The sequence below is a fragment of the Ursus maritimus genome, unplaced genomic scaffold, assembly GCF_017311325.1.
Source record: "Ursus maritimus isolate PB19 unplaced genomic scaffold, ASM1731132v1 scaffold_4, whole genome shotgun sequence".
Classification (NCBI taxonomy): domain Eukaryota; kingdom Metazoa; phylum Chordata; class Mammalia; order Carnivora; family Ursidae; genus Ursus; species Ursus maritimus.
Window position 1 is genome coordinate 43,228,847 of NW_024426552.1, and position 21,594 is coordinate 43,250,440.

The 21,594-nt window shown below is 38.2% G+C and overlaps 1 protein-coding gene across 1 annotated transcript in view; it reads left to right on the plus strand.

Annotated features, from left to right (window-relative positions):
- Positions 1-21,594, plus strand: part of EPHA6 (EPH receptor A6) — an 829,344-nt gene that overhangs the window by 436,945 nt on the left and 370,805 nt on the right. The window lies entirely within an intron of this gene.

Here is a 21,594-nt window from a genome sequence, read left to right on the forward strand (position 1 = left end):
CTCTGCAAATTTATCATGGCATTTAGAATGTGCCTCAGTGAGATTTTTACTAGAGATTACATACTATGAGAGCTCTGAAATGATGTGTTCCCTTTTATCAAGCCCCACTGAAAATACAATGCTTCTTATAGCATGTGACCCCTAGCCATCTAAAATCCATGTCTGTGAGTTAAACCAGCCTGCCCAGCCTTTGAGATTCTAATTTCCACCTTTTGTTGATCCAAATAGCAGTCCTAGAAACAGCCTCCAGTCTTGGCAATGACCTCATGTCCATCCTCTCCCTCTACTTTTAGATAATCCAATCTTGGCAGAGTATTTAAAAAAGAATAATAAATGCTAGGTAAGAAGCATGTTTTAACTTTAATTATTTTCTATTTTCCCTATTTATCCTATAATTAAGAAAGTTCTCCCCTGCTATTTCCCTGCTGCTTGTCTTCTAATGAATTCAACATGATAACCAACCAGACTTAATTATTACCTCCTTGATTATTGATTGTCTAATATTAATCAATTTAACAAATACATAGCCCTCACTATGAGTCAGACAGTGTGCAAATTGCTTTACAAATATAAATTTACTTTTTTGTCACAAAATGAAATACTATTTTTCCTGTATAATAGGTAAGGGAACTGAGGCAGAGAAAGAATAAATACTTTGTCCATCATGGTTAAACAGCTCATAGGTGTTGGAGCCAGGTTTCAAACCCAGGCAGTCTGGTTCCAGAGTCTCTACTGGCAGCCATTTATATCTGTTGCTCTTATCACACTATATCCTGACAATCTGCTCACATCTTTCTCCCTATTAATATTGACATGACTAATCAATATTTATTAAATAAATGAAAACTCTGATATGCATATCTTTGTTTAGATGACCTCATAGTATGCTTTAAAACACTAAAAAAAAAAAAAAATCATCCTACAAATTAAAGTTTAACTTATACTATTGAGGAGGGAAATTGACCAGAGCAGACCCAGGCCAGGAGGCCCCAGAAGATGGAAAGTTACTAAAAATCAGCTAGCGATAATCAGAAGCCCTACGGCGAGCAAGAGATAACCAGCCCTTTCTGCCTCTGTAAACAGGCTTCCCGCCACAGGCTCCCTGCACTGCTGTTCCCGCCTAAAGCAGCCTGCACTCCCCCAGTGCAAACCCACCTACCAGCAGTCAGCATAGCCCTTGGAGCCTGACTGCCTGCAGTGCCCTATAAAAGCTCTGTAACTCCGTTGCCCAGGGCCCAGAATTTGGAGCAGGAGCTCATCTGGGTCCGCCAGCGTAAAATAAATCCGAGTTCTCCTACTTCTCCGAGTGTCACTTGGTCTCTTGCCGGTCTGATTCTTATTTTTCCACATTTCTGGAGGCCCCAGCGAGATTCCAACCGTTCTGGCCCCTTGAGCCACCGGTAGGTGGCTCGACTGCACCGGAGCAGGGAGGAACTCGGGATTGAACAGAAGTGGTGTGCCACCCGACAGTGTTCCAGGTCCTCCTTCACCCCAGAGTTCCAACCCTCCAGGCAGTCTTGCCCCAGCCAGACTCCAAGGAGAAATGGACCAACTCACCGGGCAACTCATCTGGACTCGGTAAGCATCCTGGGAATCTGTATTCAGTTCCTGCTCCAGTGAGCATAGGGAAGCCCAGCCACCTTCCAGGAATTTCCGAAAGGAATTCCACAGGTTGAGGGGCCTCTCAGAGGGGGAGGTCCCACAGGACAGGAACTTCCCGAAAGGGGGGAACAGGAAGAAATTTCCAAAAGAAATTCCGCAGGTCGGGGGCCTCCCAGGCAGGGAGGTCCTGTAATAATAACTTTGTGTGAATGCATGAGTGAATGAATGGCCTGTTTGTGTTTGTGGCTCCACAGTCTTGAGACTACAGAGTCTGAGTGGGCCCTGACCTGTTTCCGTGGTGACCTCATAGAGTCTAGGGCAAGCCCTTTTGGGTGCCAGTCTGGGATTTATATGGACTCCCTATGGCTAAGAGTATGGCTCTCTGGGAGAGCGGACAGGCGAGCATCTGATTGGTTTCTTCTTGGAGGGGCATACACACTTGTTTGTCTTTGCGCCACTGAGGCAAGGAGGGAGCACTTAGGGCGGGCAAGAGAGTCCCTGTTCATCATGGGGTGGAAGCTCTTCAAAACCTACAGTCTTAGACTGTATGCTCAGAATTTTAAGAAGGGATTTTCAGGAGACTATGCGATCAGAATGTCTCCTGGAAAATTACACACAGTATGTGAACTGGAATGGGCCACCTTTGGGGTCGACTGGCCCTCCGAGGGTGCCCTAAGATCTACCCACTGTCCAGGTCATTTACAAAATTATGGTTGGGACTCCCAGACACCCTGTCCAATTACCATATATTGATTCTTGGCTCCTGATAACCCAAACTCTGCCCCTGTGAGTCACATTCTGTGCTAATAGAAAGGGCGAGAGTAGGATATTTGTAACCCAAGTAAAGAGCCCTAAGGCTCTAAGGAAGCAGCAGAGGCAGCAGTGGGGACAAGAGTGAGCCTGTCAGGAAGCGTGGCGACTACCATTCTCCTCTGACTCGGGGCCTGAGGCTGAGCTGCAAAGAAAAGGAAATGATAGATGGGAAGGAAACTAAGATTTGGAAATATTTCTTTTAATTGTCAATAAGACTCTACGTGAAACAACGGTTTTAGAAATCAGAATAAAATACAGCAGAATGCACTTCTGACCGGAAGTCACATTGTGACTTAGTAGTTGTGGATGAAATTCTTATATAGCTGATTGCATTTCAAAGGAGTGGTGAAAATATTGTTAGTTTCCAAGATCTACTTGCTCTAATAAGAATTACAACCTAATTTAAATGAGTCCAATGAACCCTCCTATAGAGGAAAGAATCTGATTTCATCAAAATGGATTCAGCCTTTGGCATGCTCTGTTTGCATGTGGCCCAAGTCACAGCCCACTGGGAGTGGCAGCCCCTGCCATCAGTGTCAGTCAGGGTGCAGACATTTCTCTCTTTGCATTATCGAGAACTCCAGGCTCTTGTGCCAGTCAGACTGCACTGAGATGCTGACAGTGAGCTGCTACACAGACAGACCAGGGAGAGGCTCTCACTCTGTATTTAAAGGACCCAAGAGTTGCAGGATGAGAGTATTCCTGCTTCTTCCAAGTGGCGTGTGTGAAGAGATGACTGATTTAGCAGCTCTGACAGCCCACAGGAAACTTAATCTAGACTGAAACAAAATGTAAAATAACAGGAGCTCTCATCCTTGAGTTTAAGAAAGAGACGAAGAGTTCTGAGTGTCTCTGATAAACCAGCCATTATGTTGAGTGTGTTAAGTATATACTTTATTTTTTTTTTTAAAGATTTTATTTATTTATTCGACAGAGATAGAGACAGCCAGAGAGAGGAAACACAAGCAGGGGGAGTGGGAGAGGAAGAAGCAGGCTCATAGCGGAGGAGCCTGATGTGGGGCTCGATCCCATAACGCTGGGATCACGCCCTGAGCCGAAGGCAGACGCCCAGCCGCTGTGCCACCCAGGCGCCCCTTAAGTATATACTTTAATTTAATTTCCCAAAACACCATGTATGTTTGTAGAGTTTAAATAATGTAACTTTGGCCATCTAGTAAATAAGTAATGCGTTAAAAAAAAATCTGATAATCTGAAGCATGGATTCAAACACAGGGAGGAAAAGTATGGGTTCTGGAATCCTGCAACTTGGTTTCAAAATTTGTTTCAACCACTTCTAGTGATGAGGCTTGAACAACTTTTCTAACCTTTTGTGTCTTGGTTCCTCATCTGCAAAATATAGGTAGTGTTTACATAACAGAGTTGTAAGATTCAAATTAGATTATCTCTATTAACTGCTTAGACAAATATCTAATGTTTAATAACTCCCCAGAAAATGTTTGATACTATTTTCCAATTATCTTCAAAGTCCATGATATTCTATGAATGTCACACTCTGAGTGTGACAATCATAACACCCATTGAAATACACTTTTCATGTTTCTATTAAGATTAGTTAACCTTAATTGTGGTGATAATCTTATGCCATTTGTGGACTTGTTAAAACTCAACTTACTTTACCGTTATTGTTTGAATTGATGAATTACAAGTAATACATTATTAGAAAAAAAAAAAAAAAAAACTGGTAGCTTAGCCTTAGGGATTGTGAGTAGAGAGGCAAAGAAAGCAGCAAGACAGTCAGAGCACAGAGCCCAGGAGGAGACCCAGTAAGAAGAAGCGGCTAATGGAAACTGCCCACCTACTAGATGTGGGGGCTTCTCCCTCACTCATTTCCTAGGTTAAAGGCTGTAACTGGAGATACCTGGGGTTAGTCCCCTGGAACGGGGATTTTAAGGAATATTCCCAAGCAGCTGACAAAACTCCCTATGTTTCGGGAAAACTCCCTGTCTTCTCGGGCCTGACATGGACTGCCTATTCCCCCTTGATGGCGGGGAAACATGGCGTCTGCTCCTGTTGGAGCTGATGAGCTCTAAAACCGGGAACCCTTTCTCTGCTTTCTGGCAGCACTCTGCCTCTTCTGTCTCCCTCTCCCCCTTCTGTTTGGGCACCACCTTGGGTGTGGCCTGCACAACTGGCTTCTAGACCGTCCTCAGTGCCTCAGGTACCATGGCTCTTTCTCCCTTCAGTGTGAAGGAGTGAGAACAGCACCCCCTGGACCGAAAACCACCCACTCCAGATTTCCCTACCAGTGTCTCAGGTAAAAATTGACAGTGGGGAGGCTCCAGGTGGAACATAATTCAGTATTTAAACTAAGTTAAGTTTGTTAGTTTTACTAAGATAGACATGTCTTTTAAGTTATCAGCACTAAATGTGAAATTTTTATTCTACCGAGATTTACTGAAGGCCAAATAGACGCATGTTAGCTATGTTGCAATTTGTTAGCAAAAGATACTAAAATAAAATTCGTTAGTCATCTAGGTCTTTTCCGAAGTAGGATAAAGTGCTAAATCATTGATAACTAGACAAAGGTTTGTGCTTTGACTTGTTACTGCAAAGAAACTAAGGATATTTAAGTCTGTTGGTAAACATGTTTTGTGCTTAGTTAATTCATAAATTTGCCATCTAAAGAATTCTGATCTAACAGTTCACAGCTGGTTACTGATGAGGTTGTGGGATATAGGTGAGGTTCAGTGGGGTGGAGTCGGAGCCGACAACCAAGAAAGAATTCTTGAGAGGTCTTTGGTGCAAAATGGTGGTTTAGTAAGGCACGAGGACAGGACCCATGGGCAGAAAGAGCTGCTGCGCCAGGTTGTGAGGGGTGGCTGATTATATACTATGGGGTTGGGGGAGGTAAGGAAAAAGGGAGGTTGAGAAAATACTTATGTTAAAGAAGACTCACAGGATACCTGAGGCCTTGCTATTGTTAAGTTAAGGTTGTTTACCCCTCTAGTAAAGCCTTAACATGAAGATAGTTGGGAATTTCCTGGAGGCTGCAGATTATAAGGACATTTAATTGTATCTACATTTCCTTCTGGAAGCTAGATTATTGATAGAAATGCTTTGTCCTTGTAGACTGCTAAAATGTAAACTGAGGGAGACTCAAGTCTTGCAGGATTGTGGTCTCTATAGGTTAACTGTTTCTTTTTCCTTTAGGGCAGCTAGGAGTGCCTGAGGAATGTCACGTACATCCCATGGCGGGGTGGGTTCGGGTGTCAGTTTCTGCTTTGTCCTCAGCTTGCCTTCTGTTCCCTCATCAGTTACTACTTAGTCTTCACTGGAGACTAAGGTTTCTAAGAGTGCAAAATTTCGCTAAATATAATTGAGACTGATGGAAATAAGGAAAACAACTCTGTATGTAGAAAAGTAGAAGATACATGGGAATGCACTTTTGTTAAAGGTAAAAGAAGGTAATTTTGTCCTAAATGAGACTGGTTGTTTAAAAGAAATGGCTTGGGACAGGGTCTAAATGCAAAGAAAGTTGTAGAAGATCTGTTAAAAAAACTTTGGAATGAAATTTTAGGTGTGGTCAGGACAGGTTAAGATTAAAATAAATTAAGTTTTACTAACAACTATAGAACCCTACATTATTTGCTTCTAAAATCTCTTATTGCTTCTAAAATCTCTTATTGCTTCTAAAATCTCTTATTGTCACCTTGATAAAATAAAGTGAGTTTTGTGTTATCTGTAATCCTGTTCGGGCATGTGCTAGAATTTAGGTTTTGAGAAACCTTCCCAAGATTTAAATTGTAAATGAAGTCTCTTTAACTCATTAGACCTTTTACTTGGTATGCTAAGTTACTGGGGAAGTACTGTTAAGCAAATGATAAGCCTTGGCTTACATTTGGGTGGGTGCTATAATTTTTGTGGAGGAAATGTGCAGTTCCTAAAGTTTTAATGTACTAATACAAGATCACCACTCCATGTTCTGGCTATTGAAGTGTTGTGTGTCACAAAATAACTGAGTTTCCTTGTCAATCATATCATGGTGAACTCTCATATCAGATCATTGGCAGTGTCCATTTCTGAGCTTTTTTGGGTCATTTGTAATTGTTCTTATTGACTTGCAAAATGAGTTTCATCTTCAAGGAAGTTCGTATAGAGGATTTTTAGGACAAAAACAGGTATTCAGTATCTTTAAGATTAAAGCTGAAATGAGTAAGAATTCCCAGAACTAACTGAAGCTGCATTCAAACTAAACCAGAATTAGTAACATGGGACTAAACGAACTAAAAAAGATGATTATAGCATTGTGACTCTTGTTTGAAACATTGCTGGTTCTCTGATGTTTACTCCTCCAGATTAAGGAAACTTTCTCTTAAGATACCTGTGATTTACAAAAACATGATAAAGTATTCATTTCTGAACAAATTGAAGCATTTTACTTTTCTCTCTACCTGAACCCTCTGAAATTCAAAAGGTCTCAGTAAGTATTCTTTCTTCCATGGCAATCATTGGTCGTTTGCATAAGTTCAATAAGAATCTGTTCTTGTAGCAGGACACCACTGGAAACATTGGTTATTTTACCAAAACTTTGACTGGAATGTCATATTTTAGAGAGACACGCACAGACTCAGATATAACCAAACACATTAAGGAACTAAGGTTGACTTTATGAAACGTGGAGCCATAACGCGCCTTGGAAATGTTGGCCTGATACCTTGCTTTCAGAGTTTCTAGCAGCCTCACCAGGTGAGTAAAGAATGTCACTTCCTGGCAGGTGCAGGAAACCTCAAGATATATTGGGGACCTCATGAAGAGGAATCCACCCAAATCTACAGTTATTGCAGGCATGTCTGATGGCAAATACTTGGCTTCTGGCCTGGAGAGGCTGCTAAAAAGTTCAACCTAGAGATTCCTTATGAAAGTTCCAGCAAAGCAGATTCTAAAAGATGTACATAATCAATCATTCTTGCTGAGCTTATGTAAATAATTATGCCATTTGTTAAAACTGGACTTGTTTTTCAAACAAATTAGTCTTATTTGGCTACCTCTGGAAATGAGGCTTATTATAGAGAAAAATTTTGTTTCAATAACACACCTTTGTGGATGCTAAATTCTGGTTCTGATTGTCTTTGAATGCTGTTTACCTAAGCTAGACAACTTGAGGTAAATTTAAGAGAAAATTGCACAATAGCTCATATAGACAATCTTTGTACTTTTTATTCAGTGGGGATAATAACAGGACCCCATGAGCATATGATTATTAAAACAACTGGAAAACAGATTGATTCCCCAACAATTGTATAACTTAGCTAGAATCTTGACCAATTCTATGTGGCTGTGACAATGAAATCACTCCATAAAAGCCAGAGCATGCCCCACTCAATAGGGTTAACTATGGGCTTATGGAAATAATGGATGACTCCACTTTCTTTATGATTGGGTTGGATGATGTACTAGGGGATGCCCTTATCTCTTGACAAGTCTCCTCCCACTTTCTAATGATTCCTTATAATTAGAATATTATTAAGGCTAGACCTCGAAGGGCTTCTTGATGGATTTCATCCCTCATAGTGTATCTATCCTCTTGAGGCACAATTGTAAACAAAGGTTTTAGCCAAACACATAACAGCCCTCCTGGTAAAAAGAGCCTCGAAGAAGGCAAGGGCCCCTGCAGACCCTGATGGTTGGCAGACAGCTTGGGACCTGACTGACCCCCTCAAGTTAAAGATCCAGAAGACGACTGAGCAACCCACAACCACCAAGAGGGCCCCCAGCCCAACTTGACATCCTAAGGAAACCCGCGGCTCCCCCAGTTAAGGAGTCCACAACCTTGCTCCAGTCGCAAACCTGGAGGCTGACTGGTCAGTGCATGGTGGAAGCTTGAGGAACTCAGCGGAGAACCATTTGGACACTAAAGTCCCAGTGCCGTCCTATACCAGTAATAATAGTGGAACTTGTGACCCCAGTGTTCTCTGTAGGTTTAGCTGAATCAGCCCCAGGTGACTGGAATTGGACACAGAAAATTGCTCTAGCCATAGTCTGTATAGGTATCGTGAGTCTGTTCTGTAAAATCTGCTGATAACTGAATACAGACCTCTAGACCAGCAAGACACCCAATGGTAATTATCAATGCCCATTCTAAGTTAGACAAGACATCCAAAGGGGGAATGAAGAGGGAAGTTGACCAGAGCAGGCCCAGGCCAGAAGGCCCCAGAAGATGGAAAGTTACTAACAATAAGCCAGAGATAACCAGAAGCCCTACGGCGAGCAAGAGATAACCAGCCCTTTCTGCCTCTGTAAACAGGCTTCCCGCCACAGGCTCCCTGCACTGCTGTTCCCGCCTAAAGCAGCCTGCACTCCCCCAGTGCAAACCCACCTACCAGCAGTCAGCATAGCCCTTGGAGCCTGACTGCCTGCAGTGCCCTATAAAAGCTCTGTAACTCCGTTGCCCAGGGCCCAGAATTTGGAGCAGGAGCTCATCTGGGTCGGCCAGCGTAAAATAAATTCGAGTTCTCCTACTTCTCCGAGTGTCACTTGGTCTCTCGCTTATTTTTCTGTAACACCATGAACCTGATATTTGTCTGATAATACTTACAGATACTCATATATATATTGAGCAACACGGCTGCTTATTTGACTTACATTTGAATCATGTCACCTAGTAGACAATGAACATGGAAGTTATAATAAATACTTGTGGTAGAAATAAATAACTAGTAACTTGCATATTCCCAGTATACTTTTCATGGGGTTTGGGGAATATAGGTGAGGTTCAGTGGGGTGGAGTCTGGAGCTGACAACCAAGAAAAAGTTCTTGAGGCGTCTTTGGTGCAAAATGGTGGTTTATTAAAGCGTGGAGACAGGACCCATGGGCAGAAAGAGCTGCACAGGGGTTGTAAGGGGTGGCTCATATACTATGGGTTTGGGGGAGGTAAGGGAAAAGGAAGGTTTCCCGAAAGAACTTACCATAGTTAAAGAAGATTCACAGAATACCAGAGGATACCATTGTCAAGTTAAGGTGGTTTTTTCCTCTAGTATAGCATTAACAGTAAGATAGTTGGGAGCTTCTTGGAGGAATGTTACATTCCTGCTATCACAAGTCCTTATCAATGGGCTGCAGGTCTAAAAGAAATTCAGTTTTATTTACATTTCCTTCTGCCTCAGCCTCCCTCAATTTTATGGAGGGCTGGGTCATGTTAGGGCTTCAGGAAACTGATTTACGAGTCTCTGGAAGTTAGACTATTGATAAGAAAGCTTCTTTCTTGTAAATCACTAAGACATGTGCAAACTGAGGGAGACTCAGTTCTTGCAGGATTGTGATCTCTTTTATAGTTAACTATTTGTTTTTCCTTTCCTTAGCTTTAGGGCAGCCAGGAGTGCCTGAGGAATGTCAGGGTTTGGGGGAGGTTGTGGGGTGTCTGCTTCTGCTTTGTCCTCAGCTTGCCTTCTGTTCCCTCATCACTTTTATTAGCAAATTTTACTTCCATTTGCCAATTAAGTCATTTTAAAATGAGAATTATTAACTACTTTTCTTGCTCTCAGTTCATGTTGAATTGGGTGTGTTTGATCAATTCAACATCTGCTAGTTAATGAGCCTGTTTCCTTTTCCTACAGTATTTTGGAATAAGAGCTATTGATAATTTCGGGCCATTTTTTGTCAGTGACACGTACAATTTAATGATTCTCTTTGCAAAAAGGGAATTTAGTGTTATGCTACACTTTAATTTTTGAATTTTGTTTTGTTCTGCAAAACCTGTCAGATGTAGAAAAAAATGAACAGCTCTTGTCATAATACAATATTAAAAATTAAAAAAAATGTTTCTAAACTGCTATGTATTATTTTGTCTACAGAGATTTTCCTAAGTGTTCATATTTTTACACAGAGATCTTAAGTAATGATATTTTTAACCACAGACAATTCTTTTTAGTCACTTGTCAAAAGTGACAACTACCTTTAAGTAGTGTATATTGTCTCAGCATAGGAAAGCATCATATCTAATGGCTTATGACATTAATTATAGGTACCAACATTTTAAAAATAAAATGTCATAAGTGACATCACATTGCTTACCTCCACAATATTTCTGGTTGGCAGGCAGTTTGATCTGCCTGGAAAATTAAAGACTCAGTCAGCAAGTTCTATTGCCTTACTTTTTTTTTTTTTTTTCCTCAGAGAATGTGTTACCTTTCTCATTGAAGAGAAGAAGGTATTTTCTCATAATATCTTAGAACTTTCTATATGCAATGAAATATTGTTGATTTTAGCTTAAGTCATATTGTGGACTCAGAAAGAGTAAGCATTCATGCAATATATATGCCTGAATTTTTTTTTTTTTTTTTTTTGGCTATATGCCCAATAGTATATAGTCTGATTTTTCAGGAAATAATTAAATTAGGCAGAAATGTTATAATTTTTATGTGATAAAAATAAGGATTTTCATATAAATTAATGTTGAACTAAATGGAATATTCACCAAAATAATAAAACCAAGAGATAAGGAGGGACAGAAAACCAGGAAGAGAAGGATGAGCATTTGTTAATGAAATGACCTGTAGAACATTAAAGAAAGTTCCTTTCTAATGTTAAAAGAATGAAATCTTGCCATTTGCAATAACATGGATAGAGCTAGAGTATATTATGCTGAGTAAAACAAGTCAGTCAGAGAAAGACAAATACCATATGAGTTCACTAATATGTGGAATTTAAGAAACAAAACAAATGAGGAAGGGGGGAAAAGAAGGAGGGTCAAACCAAGAAACAGATTCTTAACTATAGAGAACAAACTGATAGTCACCAGAAAAGAGGTGGGTTGGGGGGATGGATCAAATAGGTGGTGGGGATTAAGGAGTGCACTTTCTGTGATGAGCCCTGGTTGTTGCATGGAAGTGTTGAATCGCTAGATTGTACACCTGAAACTAGTATTACACTCTATGTTAACTAACTGAAATTTAAATAAAAACTTAAAAAAATAGATTTTAATGATGGAAAGCTAATATCATAAAGATAATTCCAAATTAATTTAGAATTTTGATGCAATTCCAATGCAAATCCAAAGAGAACATTATTTAAAATATAGAAAATTAATTATGAAGTTTCTCTGGAATAATACAGGGGCAAAAAAAAAAAAAACAAGGAGTTTTGAAAAAAATAAATTACTATTTCGGATAAGGTATATATTGCAAAATAGAGAAATTCAAACAAAATTTTAAATGATTAAAAAATATATTGATCAATGAAGGGCACCTTGTTGGCTCAGTCAAGTGTCCCACTCTGGATTTCAGCTCAGGTCATGATCTCAGGGTCATGGGATAGAGCCCTACATTGGGCTCAGCCCTGAGCATGTAGCCTGCTTAAGATTCTCCCTCTCCCTCTGCCCCTACCCCACTCACAGGCGTGTATGTGTTTGCGCAACTTCATCAGTGAAAACAAAATTTGTAGTCTCCATTATTTATAAGATAACTCATGATTAAAAAAAAAAAAAAAAGCACCACTGACCAGGAAAGTTAATAATAGAATATGTTGTTGTAACAATTAACAATTCTGGAAATAATCATATGTCGTAATTTGTGCTTAAGCAAAGTACAACTATATAACTGTGATGGTTAATTTTATGTGTCAACTTGGCTAGGCTGTGATGTTCATTTGCTTAGTCAAACATCAGTCTAGATGTTGCTGCAAAGGTATATTTTAGATATTATAAACATTTAAATCAGTAGACTTTGAATACAACACATTTCCCTCCATAATGTGGATGGGTCTCATCCAGTCAGCCGAGAGACTTAAGAGCAAAGACTGAAGTGTCCCAAAGAAGGACTTCCCTTCAAGACTACAATATCAACTTTTTCCTGAATGTCCGGCCTACCTGGGTGCCCTAACAATTTCAGACTTGCTAGACCCAAAATCATGTGAGACTGCTGCTTAAAGTAAATCTCATTCTTCTGTTGAAGAGAGAACCAATATGTATCGTATTGGTTCTCTCTTCTGGAGAACCCTGATTAAAATAATTACCTTTATATATATTAAATTATTGAAAATAGAATTAAACACTTGTCAAAACTTCTTGAAGTAGATGAAATGTCTGTGATTTAAAAAAACCAAATAGAGATGACTACATAAAAATTTAAGACTTATTTATGTAAAATACTGGAGTAAAAATAAATAATTTGGGGAATGTATGTATTCTGGATACCCTTTTCTTTGTTGCTTTTACCACTATACACCAAAACTGGAAACTTGGGATTCATCTTCAACTCCTTGTTTTTATTCTTGGTACCATTAACCTGTAAATTTCTACCTCTTTATAATTTTATAAATTGTGGTCTTTAAATATGTCCTGGCCTTCTCCCTTGCTAAAGCTACTCATTACCTTAGTTCAAGTCTCATTTCTATAATTATGATAATAAACTATAATCCCTTTTTCCATTCTTGTTCCCCTCAAAACTTATCCCTTTCAAAACTGCCAATGTGAAATTCTAGCCTTCAAATAACATTTTTAAAAAGCTTTCAGTAGAAACCTATCACCTATAAAAAAAAAGCAGGTACTCCAAAATCTATTAGCTTTCTACGATTTGATTGTTCTTCCATCCCTTGTATTTTACAAGCTAGTAACACAGAAGAAATTTGACATTACTTCAGATAATTTCATTGCTATTTCATGTATCTATTGTTTTTCCACAGAATCCCTTTCACCGTCTTATCCCTCTGTTAACTTCTTTGCATCTTTCAAAACCCAGCTCAAGCTTGACTTTGTGTTATCTTCACTGATCCACATGGAAAAATAAAATGAACACTCCTATGAACTCTGCTATATTGTATACAAACCTCCACTCCAGAAGTTATTTCACTGTTTTATAATTGTTACTTTGAATGTGTAACTCACTTGCTGCAATATTAATAATTTATAAATAGCAATTATTCATTATTTGAATCTACAGCCTGGCTTCTCATGTGTACTCAGTGAATGATTCTGAACTGTGAAGCACAATAGTTTGACTATTTCAGACCCATAAATTCAGAAAGAACTTACAGTGAAATGGAAATTAACTTTGTGATTTGTTTCAAAATATGTGAGCTTAAATCAGTATGCAAAATTAGGGGTGTCTGGGTGGCTCAGTCAGTTAAGCATCCCACTCATCATTTCAGCTCAGATCATAATCTCATGCATTGTGGAATCCATTCTGAGTCAGGCTTCATGCTCAGCAGTGAGTCTGCTTGGGATTCTTTCTCTCCCTCTGCCCCTCCCCCCACTTGCACGTGCTTTCTCTCTCTCAAATAATCTTTAAAAAAAAATCAGTATGCAAAATTATATCTGCCACTTATTTTTTTGACATTTTGCTTTTGTTATTTTGTATGGCAAAATTAAAAACAATTGTAATAGTCCTTGCGTAGTTGATTTATAGGTGATTATTATTTTGTATATAATTTTTGGACATTCACTTCAGAAACTATGAAGAAAGCTAGAGGAAGTTTTGATTGACTATATAACGTGTATTACAAAAATACTCTTAATATTTCTAACAAAACACAGTCTGACTACTCTATGTCATATAAAAACATAAAAATATTTAAAGATTTATTTTCACCTGACAGTATCATAATTTATTAGAAAGAGTACTGGACAATTTAGTAATATCCTTGTGTACTTGTCTATATGAAGTTAGGCGAAACACTATTAGTTTCCCAATCTGTATGATTGGTATGGTATTGTACAATAGACTTTTCAATGATTCAAATGTAGTTATTAAAATAATTTAATAACTTTAAAACTAAATACAAAATATTTAGTAATAAGTACTAAGCATTTACATCTAAAGTGTAAAACTCTAATGTGAAAATTTCTTATTTTACTTAGAAAATACTTTTATAACAGAAATCAAGTATCTATTATCTATACACTAAAAATAGGTGCTGAAGTAATTTAAGAATTGCTATTTTGTTGGAAACATATTCAAGCACTTCTTATGTATTTAATTATCTCTTTTTATTTCCTTATTCCCAGAACTACTGCACTAATTAGATGATAATTTTTAGTATAATTTCAATAATACTCAGTATAAGTTCTCAGAAAGAGGTAGAATCAGCAAACATATTTTGACAAAAGAAACCCTTGGGGAAAATGTCTTATAAAATCTATGATGAACAAACAAAATGCTACTAGTAAGCACCTTAACAATACAACAAAATAAAGAGATTAGCATTTTTTAAAAGTCATTGGTTTAACTGTTTACAGTAACTACCATAAGTCACTGAACTATCAAATAATAACTTCACATTTTACTTTTGAAAACTATTATTTATTCCAAAGGCCATTAATAAATCTTCAGAGAACAGATTAGTCATGTAATTTTTCTGGTCAAAAGACTTTGGCAACTCTTCATTTTAGGATAAGCCAAACTTCTTAACCCCACCCTACTTTCTTCTGAGGACTCTATAAAATCTATCCCTCCCTACTTTTTCAGTACCATATCACAAGTGTTTATATTGTAAATGTCAAAAAACTCAACTCCAAGTTTATTCAGTAAAGAGAATACTTTCTCACAGTTGGTTTGCTAGGAGGCAGTGGGTGTCATGAAAGCTTATACATCAACTTGGAAAGGATGAGCTCTCAGTCTGGAAAAAGCAAGCCACAACTGACCACCTAATCTCAAATGTGGTAAAATTTATAAGAGAACCATTGAAAAGTTTGAAAGGAGGAAGCTGAAATGAAAATGACCTTCATGAAATATAACCAAGTCTTGGATAACTTGAAGGCTCAATATTATTTCTTCCTGTGGGGATTCGAGAACAGCATGTATAATCTGATAATCAGTGTTGCTCCAAAAATTAATACTTTATCAAAATATGACTCTGATCACACTACCTTGGTTGTTACTGCTACTCTTGGTAAATTTGAAATCAGTATCTTAAAGGAAAAGCAGAGCATTGACATGCCCTTCAAGTAAAGTCCTCAACAAATACTTATCTTCAACAGATTATTTTTATGTATTCTCTCCAGACTAGAATACAACTTAATTTGCTGTACTCTTTTTGATCCTACGAAGTGTCCAAGAAGAGTTTAAACATAGAAATCTCCCATAATTATTTATTGTTTCTCTTTGCTATGGTCAAAGTAGTAACTTTGTCAATCTTTCTCTGAGATCCATCTGTATAGTCCCATGACCATTACAAAAATCTATGTTCTATGCATAGCTAACCTTGGTATTTTTCATGTAAAGTGTCTGCTTCCTCTCTGTTTTCCCCTGGAGACAGCTTGAGCAACTGGATGAGCAATCTAGACGAAAAGAGTGGTGGTATCCAGTGCAATGGCACCAGCTCTCCTCCCAACTCTGGTGAATTGGATGCCTTTGCAAGCTTGGATGCTGAAGTACCAAAACTAGGAAAATCTATTCTTCTTTTCCATGCTGAAACATAGGAGTGTTGACAACATATGGTCTCCATTTCTTAATGATGGGAGCTCTAGCAACCAAAATCACTTTTCTCTGGGATAAAGTGGTTAAAAATGGATGATTCTAAGCACACTTTCAAATATATTTTTGAAACACACTCTATATAAGTTCCCTCTCCAATCTGTGTGTCTTCCTCAGGTTCTCATAATTGTCTCTGGCTGCTCTAATTTCTCTGAAGACTTAATCATACACAGCCAGTTGTACTCAATTATCATTTAGATGATGCTTTCACCAAATAAAATTGATATCCGTTCTGGGTCAATGTTTATTTTTTAATTTTTTTGTGGTTTCCATACAGGTATCAGATTGCTTCTGCATGGTTTAGTGAAAAGAGTTTCCTTCCCCTTTTTGATTGCATTGACAACTTCCAAGATATTTAAAAATCCAAATGACTAAATTGTATTTGAACTGTTTCATTGGTTTGTCTTTCCTTATGCCAGTACCACACAGACTTATTATTGTAGCTTTATTATAAGTTATGAAATCTGATGGAATGTTTCACAATCTTTGTTCTTTTTCAAGATTAACTTGGCTAGTCTAGGTCCTTTGCGTTTTTATATCTGTTTTAAAATAAGTTTATCAATTTCTACAAAAATAAAAGATGCTCACTAAGATTTTGAATGGGAATACATTGGGCCTACAAATCAATTTGGAGAAAATAAACATCTTAATAATATTGAGTTGTATTAGTCAGGGTTCTTCAGAGAAACTGAAACTAGTGGGCTATATAGAGACATGTAAAGAGGACATTTGTTATATGAGGTGGCTCACCTGGTTAAGAAGTTCCACAATCTGCTGCCTGCAAGCTGGAGAACCAAAAAAGCCAGTGGCATAATTCAGTCCAAGACCAAAGACCTGAGCTTAGGGAGACACTAGTGTAAGTACCAGAGTCAGAAGGCTTGAGAACTACTGAATCCAATGTCTGACGGCAGGAAAAGATGGCCTCCCAGCTCAAGAAGGGAGAGAACATTTGTTCTTTGTTTTTGCTCTATTAAAGCTCTCAATGGATTAGATGGTATCCACCCACAATGGTGAGGACTGATAGCTCTACTTTGTCTACTAAATCAAATGCTAACCTCTTCCAGAAACACCCTGACTGACACACCCAGGGTTAATGTTTTACCCACTAAGTGCACATCCTTTAGCTTAGTGAAGTTGACATGTTGAATTAACCATTATCAGAGAATTTCAGTGACTCTGGTCTCTCTCCATTTATTTATTTATTATTATTTTTTTATTTTTTAAGATTTTATTTATTTATTCAGCAGAGAGGGGGAACACAGGCAGGGGGAGTGGGAGAGGAAGAAGCAGGCTCATAGTGGAGGAGCCTGATGTGGGGCTCAATCCCATAACGCCGGGATCACGCCCTGAGCTGAAGGCAGACTTTTAACCGCTATGCCACCCAGGCACCCCTCTCTCCATATATTTAGACTTGAATTTATCTTGGCAATATTTTGTAGATTCAATGTTGAGGTCTTTTACATTTTTCATTTAATTTAGTCCTATCTAATTTTTTTCCAGTTCTTTTTGCCATTATATAGAAATACAAATGGTTTTTTATACACGGACCTTGTATCCTACAACTTTGCTAAATTCACTTGTAAGTTCTAAAATTTGAAAGAACACATTTCCACCCATATACACAATCATATCTGCAAATAAAGATAGGTTGACCTCTTCCTTTCTATGTTTATGTATTTTATTTCTTTTTTTAATGCCATATTACAGGGCCTAGGACCTCAATAAAATACAGAATAGATGGTGATAGTAGACATCCATGTTATGGTCCTGATTTGGGGGAGGTGGAGAGACATCACTGTTAAGTATCATATTAGTTATATAATTTTTGTGCTTACCCCTATTAGATTGAAGAAGTTTCTTCCTATGCATAGATTGTCTGAAAAGTTTGCATTTTTAAATAAATGGTGTGGAATTTTATCGCTTTCTTTTTCTGCCTCTATGATATGAGTTTTTTTCTCCTTTATTCCATTGCCAATGACCAATTTTGAACCTTTACCTTGCATTACTGATTTTTGACTGCTAAACCAACCTTTCATTTCAGAGATAAACCCCAGTTAGTTGTGATATATTATTATTTGTATTTATCTCTGGCTAATATTTGCTAAAATTTTGTTGAAGATCTTTACATTTTTATTCAGGCAGAATTCTGGTCTCTAAATTTCTTTTCTTAGAACGTCTTTGTCAGATTTTGATAAAATAATTGTACTAGCCACGTAAAGCCATTTGGGAAGTGTTTCATCATTCTCTCTATTCTGAAAGAGTTTTCATTTTGGTCTTGTTGTTGTCATTTATATTTGGTAGAACTCTCCAGTGATGCCATATGGTCCTAGAGATTTCCTTGTGGATATCTTTAAATGAGAATTTATTTATATAAACATGTATAGAATTAGTTAACCATTCTGTATCTTCTTGTGACTATTTCAAGGTTATGTTTTTCAAGACATTTTTTCCATTTCTCCTAAATTGTCAAATTATCAGCAGAAAGTTATTCAAAATATCTATTGTGCTTGAAGGATCTGTAATTCAGCAATTAGTAATTTGTGTGGGGGTGGAAATTATTGGCAGAAAGTTGTTCAAAATATCTATTGTGCTCAAAGGATCTGTAATTCAGCAATTAGTAATTTGTGTGGGGGTGGATTATCTTAATATTGCTAGGGGATTAGCTAGGGTTTTCTTTTTTTTTAAGTACTACAGTAGTTTGGGCTTAGTAAAAATCAATTATTTGTTTTTTTATGTCATTTATATCTGTTTATATCTGTAATCCTTTCTCTTTCCTTGGGAATAATGTGTTTTTATTTTTTTTTTAAAGATTTTATTTATTTATTCGACAGAGATAGAGACAGCCAGCGAGAGAGGGAACACAAGCAGGGGGAGTGGGAGAGGAAGAAGCAGGCTCATAGCGGAGGAGCCCTATGTGGGGCTCGATCCCATAACGCCGGGATCACGCCCTGAGCGGAAGGCAGACGCTTAACCGCTGTGCCACCCAGGCACCCCATGTGCTTTTATTTTTGTTGATGGTTCTTGCATTGAAGCTTAAATCATTTTTTAATACTCTCTTTTCTACTATAAATTTTATTCTAAGCACTGCTTTCATTACAGTTTATAAATTTCCATTACTATTCAGTTCTAAACATTTTCAATGCACGTATTAATGCACATATTAAAATCTTAAATGCATATATTAAAACTATAACTTATTTAACTTGTGTTTTCTCATTATTGTAAGAATGATAGTCTCTACATATTTATTAGTGGTTTTTGATTTGTAGTTACCATTAAGTTTGTATATAATGTCTTCTGCATGTAGCAGTCTATCTTAAGTTGATGGCCATTTAAATATGAATCTATTTTTTATTCCTCTCCTCCCCACATTTTGGGTATATGGTGTCATATTTTACATCCTTTTATTGTGTGAGTTCCTTGACTACAGTTTTTACACAAATACTCATTTTTACTGCTTTTGTGTTTCCTAACTTCATACTGTTGCTTTTGGTCTTCCTTTTCCACTCAAAGAGTCCCCTTTAATATTACTTGTGGGGCTGGTTTAGTGGCCACAAACTCCTTTAGTTTTTGTCTGGGAAACTTTTTATCTCTCTTTCTATTCTGAGTGGTAGCCTTGCTGGATAGAGTATTCTTGGCTGCAGATTTTTCCCATTCAGCACTGTGAATATACTATGCTACTCCCTTCTGGCTTGGAAAGTTTCTGCTGAAAAATTTACTGATAGCCTCATGGAGTTTCCCTTGTATGTTACTGCCTTCTTCTGTCTTGCTGCTTTTAGAGTTTTTAATTTTTTTTCTTTATCACTATATTTTTTCAATTTAATTACAATATGGTTTGGTGCGGATCTGCTTTTGTTGACTTTGTTGGGGGTTATCCTTCCTCCTGGATCTGTATATCTGTTTCCTTCCCCAGATTAAGGAAGTTTTCAGTTATTATTTCTTCAAATAAATTTTCTTCCCCCTTTTGTCTCCTCTTCTGTTGGAACTTTTATAATATTAATGTTATTATATCTGATGGAGTCACTGAGTCTGTTCTCATTTTGCATAATTCTTTTTTCTCTCTTTCGTTCAGCTTGATTACTTTTCATTACTCTGTCTTTTAGGTCATTAATTCATTCCTCTGTTTCTTCCAGCCTGCTGTTCAGTCCATCAAGCATATTTCTTATTTCATTTATTGAGCCCTTTATCTCTACTATGTTATTCCTTAGCTCTGTGTTATGAGTCTCAGTGGTGCCTTCCACTCTTTTCTCAAATCCAGTGGGTATCTTTATGATTATTACTTTAAATTCTCTATCAGGTATGTTAATTATATCTGTTTCACATAGGGCTCTGGCTATGGCCTTGTCCCGTTCTTTCATTTGGGACAAATTCCTGTCTTCTCATTTTGTGTAAATGTCTGTTCCTGCTTCTCTGTGTTAGGAAACTCAGCTGCATCTCCTGTTCTTGTGGGTAATGGTCTTATGAAGAAGAGATCCTGTAGTGCCCTACTGTGTAGCACCCCCTGTTTCCCAGGGCCTTGTTCCAATGTGTGCTGCGTGTGCTCTCCTGTTTTGTCCTGGCCACTTTTTCAGGCCAGTTATCTGCAAAGGTTCTCTTTGCTTGTTGTAGGGAGTGTTTGGTCCCTGGCCTGAATGTAATGAATTTTAACTGGGTGTCTTCTGATCCGCTTGTGAAATGAGACCTGTTGCCAATACTGCCAGAACCAAGGCCCTGCAAAACTCTCAGGCCATGAGACATGGTGTTAGCAGGGGCTCAGACCTGTCTTTTGGTGGAAGGAGCCCACCACACTGAGACTCAGGCAAGTATGGCTAGGAAGGGCTGTTCCACCAGAATATGACAGAGTGGAGCTTGGTGTAAGCAAGTTTGGTAGGGAGTGTCAGCACTGTACTGGTTCCTGCAGGTGGTCCTGTGCTTATGCTGAGGGGTGGGGGGAGGGAAATGGCACCTGCCAGTTCCTTTGTTTCCAGAGGGGTCTTTCTGTGAAGCTGCCTCTCTGGAACACATTCCAAGATGAGTAAATAACCTCTCCACTGTGTGTTCCAGGCTGTCTTCAGATCACTGTTTCCACACTGTATGTCCACAGACTGTTTGCTCTACCTTGTCTCCAAGAATAGCTCCAGTGCCCTCTGGGCTCTGTCCCACCCAGGCCCACTAACCTTCAAAACTCGAGGCTTTCAGCTGCCCTGGTTGCAAGAACTCACAAAATTCAGCCCCTCTTGCTTTCCAAGCCAATTGCTATGGGGATTCACCTTCTGTGTGTGCTCCCCTATGTACTAGTCTATTTCTTGCCCTTCCCTGTGACCACAGCTCCCTCCTGCCACAGCAGCCCTGATCCATTTCCCTCCAGATGTTGTCTCTACACTTCCTACCTTCTTCGATGTGGCTTCTTTTCTACCTTTAGTTACATAGTTTGTTTTGTCAATCCTCAGATTGATTTCTAGGGATTTAGGATGATTTCATAGTTATCTAGTTGTATCCATGGGATGAGACAAGCCTAGGGTCCTCCTACTCCACTGCCATCTTCCAGGGCCCCTCATACTGCTTTACATTTTTAAAACAGGAAAATATTTCATATGTAAAGGCTATAATTTTTAAAAAATATTAAAGTATTTTTATATCCTGAGCTGGACTAAAGACAAACTACATTTTATTAGGTAAAAAGTAATGAGACAATTAAAAGTTTTAAACAAAATACAAAATGTGACGCCACTAGTTCTGTCATGATTTTAGGGGTTGTTTCAATATTTGAAC